We start from the raw sequence: 5,000 nt of genomic DNA on the forward strand, positions 1-5,000 counted from the left end.
GCGTTATTTCGGCAACATCCCGAGATTTTCGCTGTGCTACATCTACTCAAATCGCCAGATCTCAGCCTTATTGAGAATGTTTGGGCAGCCATGGGCAGAGACTTCCCCCAAGATCATACCCGCTGTCGTTGGCACTTCCGGCGGCGGTAGTGGCACCCATACCACTAGGCTCGCCAGCGCTCTCGAAGCTGGTGGCGGTAGCACGAAATAATTATAGGATTGTATTTCTCAAAACCCATTTTTTTTATGAAACCGAAAGAAGTGAACAATAATTTAGGAAAATAAGTTATTCTAGAGGCATTTTAAGCTATAACCGGATCTATGTAGTAAAATTAAAATAAAAATTGTGGCCCCTGAGACAAATGCCCCCCCTGCCTCCCCTCTCCCAAATGACACCCCTATCAGGTACACCAACGTCAGGTCGAGCACTTTTTCCAACCCTTTTCGTCGTCGTCACATATAGTTAAGCCAGAATAAGTAAAAAAAAATAAATAAAAAATTAGCGAGTGTATAAATACATACATACATACATACATACACACACACACACACACACACACACACACACACACACACACACACACACACACACATACACACACACAGACGTGTGTCTGTGTATATATATATACATATATATATATATACATATATCCATACACACACATATATATATATAGATATATATGTGTTTGTATACATGCACACTCATAGGCCTGTGTATCCATTATCACCTACAGACTATGTTTATCTGTGTCTGTCTATCTCTATATCCATTTCCTATCCAAGTGTGTATGTGTGCGTGCGCGCGCAAGCAAATGCCTCTGCGCCCATTACGTCCACCAGAGTCCATGTAAAGTGATGCACGTCACTTCTGCATACCCCCCCCCCCCCCACCAGCCCCGTGCTAGTGAGTCCGACGAATCGTACTTCCTCTTATCGGAAAAAGTCTCAAAAAGTAATTATGTTAATCTTTACATTCCTGGAACGTCTTAGATGAACTTTAACTTGTTCTCGATGGAATCTTTGTAAAAAAAGAAAAAGAAAAAAAAGTCTTTTGGAAATTTGCAATCCTATTAACGGAGGAAAACTGTCATATGGAATCAATAGATTTTGGAGAAAAAAAAAACGATGTTTTTATTTATTCTTGAGGGTACTTATGGTAATTACAAAGAAGTATATTCTGTAAGTTTGTTTGATTTGTTTGTTAGGTCTGTATCTTTATGTACGTGTGCTTGTTATTTATTGTGTTGTTTTTGTATCTATGTGTTTGTGTGTTTATTCATCATTCATGTACGAATAGAATCCATGTGCATGAATCTATAAACAGAAATTAAAGATGTTATGAAGGTCGAAGATATTTTCAGTTGTAGATAAGTTTCGGCCGAAAAATTATCACCACTAAATAGAAAATTCGGAGAGGAGATCCACCGAACAAAATGAAAAGATTCGAAACCCTGAACGACCGAATGAGTGAATCAAACGAACGCTAAAAGTCAATCTAAGAAAAGCAATAAAATGGCCATTGAGTCCATATAAAACTCAATCGTAATTAAAACGAATGATGGAATTATTCTCCGTCGAATCTCGATTTGATAACAGATCCCACACTTAAATTTAGGGTTCTTTTCTCCGTCGAATCATTTAGATAACACCTAAACCATACTCAAATCTACGGTACTTTTCTTTCTTAATCCCTTTTTTCCAGAAATACTTACTCTCGAAGACATAATACGAGACGAAAAGAGTTAAGCAAAAAAATACCGTTATGAAAAGGACCCCTCGGCTCTCAATTCATCGGTTGTATAACAAGGACAGACACCGACCTCTCCAAACGTTTCGCAAAACGTTTAAGCGACACTACTCTAAGTCGCGCCTCGCTGCTTGCTCTCAAGCCCGAGAAGAGGATCGTCTCTTAGCAACCATTAAACGCAGGAACTGAACGGGGCCGCCACATAATCATTCACGGTCGAGCGAAGCAAGCTAAGCAAGACGGGTGCAAGCGAAACCAAGTCTTTTAGTGCTTCGACTTGCCCGTGTACAGTAAGGATGTACTGGCAACCCGGCCTTCGATTTTCGATCCGGATTGAGGGAGGCGCTGATTTATGATGTGCTGAAGACTTGGGGATGAGAAATGTGGCTGGAAATCAGGATTCTTGAAGGGCAGTCGTGCGCTCCGTTAATACTGTGTCTTACTAAAGGAAATGTATGTACTTCTAATACAAGTCAGATAAAACAGTGTCTTATGATATTATGTATATTGTAGTTAAATGATGCTTCTTTTAAAGGATGAAACTTGTGTATGAGTAAATGAATGAACTCATGAACGAATAAGGAATATATATACATATGAATGTATTACACACACACACACACACACACACACACACACACACACATATATATGTATGTATTTATGTATCTATTTGTATGAATGTATGTATTTTAACATATACATGTATCTATATGTATGTATTATATATGAATATTATATTATATATATATGATACAATATATATATATATATAATAAATATAATATATAGTATATAAAAACACACATATATATACGTACATAAATGTGTATACATATACATATATACATATTCATATACATACATATGTATACGTATGTATGTATATACATACATATATCATGTATGGTATATGTATGTATATGTTTTATATATATAATATATACACAAATACGCCTATAAGTGTATGCTTATGTATATGTATAAATCATATGTACATTATGAGTATGTCAAAAACACGCGGGGTATGTTTCCTAATAATGCAAGATATACAAGTGTATCTCAAGGATTGGAACTTTGAGATAAAAAATACATAAACTAAGTTTGAAAGTATAAGCACATCTTGTCATCCTTGCACAGAGACAAACTTCGTAGAAGCATACCATACCTACGATGAAAATGAAGAAGAAAAATAGTTCATTGAATGAACACGGTAGGGTACCCACACATACGAGGGTATCTATAGTCACGGGGCGTGGTAGTCTCTCCACCCCCCAAAAATATCCAAAGAGATGCACTTGTTCGAGAAATGGCCAATATAGGGACATTAAGTCGACCGGCTTTGGGAAAACGCCATGCAGAGAACGTGTGCATGGAGTGGTCGCCCTTGACATGGGTTAAAATGACTCATGAAAGTACCGCTTGGAGTGGGAGGAAGGTCTGGTAATTTGGGGGTGAGGGATGGGGAGGAGGAGAGGGAGGAAAAGAGAGAGAGAGAGAGAGAGAGAGAGAGAGAGAGAGAGAGAGAGGGGAAGGGAGGCTGGGAGAGGGAGGAGAGGAGAGAGAGAGAGAGAGAGAGTGAGGAATAATAAGTATCATGTAATCAATAAGCGTGGATGAGTCTTTGCGAAAGTTTTTTTTTTTCGAGTTCTATTTCGAGAGGGATGTTTTTGTGCGCCTTTTTGCGGTTGTGTTTCTATATTTCGAAAGGATTTTTTTCTTCTAATAGGTACCTAGACCCATCATAAAATTCGTTGAACTTTTGTGATGGGAAGAAAATGATGAGAGAAACGCTGAAATAATTGGAAACACAATAACTCAAAAACGGGATAACCAAGGTCTCCACAAACTCTCAAGAGATAAGAGATATGAGGTAAGAGACAGAGGCATTTAAACCGGTTTGGGTGAATACCAATCTGCCATCGATCTTTATGTCAAAAACATCTGACTGTTCAATCTTGCAGAACGTAGGAGAGTTGTGAAAAAAAAGAAAGTAAGAAAAAAAAGAAAATATTAAGAACACAACAACGTATATATGTATATGGAAAGGGTGCTCTGTAATATTCTAAGATGTATAGGATGTGCAAAAATCCCGTATATAGTAAACAAAACCTGCTGAAAGACAAAGCTCCCGATGTTACAGGAAGTTGTCATGGGAGAGAGTTGGACTATAAATCACATACGAAGCAACGCCTAATGGTTAAAGGGAGATATGATGAAATATGACACGTGCCAGCCCTCGAAAAAGAAATAATTTCCTTCGAAGCACCGGAGCCCTTAAAATCCGTGCAGGAATATACATAACACATGACACACATCTGCTAGCACAGACCTTTTTCAAGAGGTTTAATTTCTTCTCGCTACACAGCAACTATTTCCTTCTCGAAATGCAAAAAGGATACATGACATAATACCAGTAAGAACCCCATCCAAGTATCTGACTGGCACCCACGAAATCGAGGATTCTGGTCGACCGAACAGCATCCTCGCGAACTAGGATGTTCCTCCGAGGGTGGGGCTCTGTGCCTGCCCTGGTAGTGCGAGAAGACCCAACCCGTGCAAGGTGCCAGGCCCTCTCTCTCTCTCTCTCTCTCTCTCTCTCTCTCTCTCTCTCTCTCTCTCTCTCTCTCTCTCTCTCTCTCTCTCTCTCTCTCTCTCTCTCTCTCTCTCTCTCTCTCTCTCTCTCTCATGAAAAAATAGCCTATCTCTTTCGTTTGTTTTTCGTCAGTCTGTTTGCCTCCCCTCCTGTCTGTCTGTCTGTCTGTCTGTCTGTCTGTCTGTCTGTCTCTCTCTCTCTCTCTCTCTCTCTCTCTCTCTCTCTCTCTCTCTCTCTCTCTCTCTCTCTCTTTCCCTTTCTCTCTTCCTTTTTACTCCTTCCTACTCACCTCTCCCTTGTCCTGCCGGCTGTCACAGAGAGCTCTTGCGATAGAAAAATGTATACGACGCTGTTACGGTGTTTCTTTCTTAGGGTCTGTTATATTTTCTGTCAGCTTGTTTTACGAATAGATTGCGTTTACCGTCTCTCATGTCTGGCTTCCTTTCCTTATATCTCTCATTTACATTAATCTCTTTCCTTATTCATATTTGTACCTTCTCTCTCCTTTTTTGCAGAGAGATAAAAAACACAAGTGACGAGAGCCTGAGGATTATAATTTCTATAACTGTTAATTTGATGTCAGATGATTTGTTCCGTGGGAATCACATTTTTTCGTTCGGTTTTCTTATATCAGGAAAATAATGTACACGT

General features: G+C 39.1%; 1 protein-coding gene and 1 long non-coding RNA gene across 5 annotated transcripts in view; both read right to left on the bottom strand.

Moving 5' to 3' along the window:
* The window catches only part of LOC125033319 (protein O-mannosyl-transferase TMTC1-like), a 608,165-nt gene that overhangs the window by 153,288 nt on the left and 449,877 nt on the right, over window positions 1-5,000 (bottom strand). The gene's annotated exons all lie outside the window — the stretch shown is intronic.
* The window catches only part of LOC125033320, a 122,837-nt gene that overhangs the window by 117,451 nt on the left and 386 nt on the right, over window positions 1-5,000 (bottom strand). For 2 of the 4 annotated variants that reach the window (XR_007115589.1, XR_007115590.1), the window contains exon 2: window positions 4,639-5,000. This exon is cut by the window's right edge. This is a non-coding gene — a long non-coding RNA (uncharacterized LOC125033320). The remainder of the gene's footprint in view (window positions 1-4,638) is intronic. The other 2 variants (XR_007115587.1, XR_007115588.1) reach the window with 2 other exon arrangements.

The sequence above is a fragment of the Penaeus chinensis genome, chromosome 16, assembly GCF_019202785.1.
Source record: "Penaeus chinensis breed Huanghai No. 1 chromosome 16, ASM1920278v2, whole genome shotgun sequence".
Lineage (NCBI taxonomy): Eukaryota > Metazoa > Arthropoda > Malacostraca > Decapoda > Penaeidae > Penaeus > Penaeus chinensis.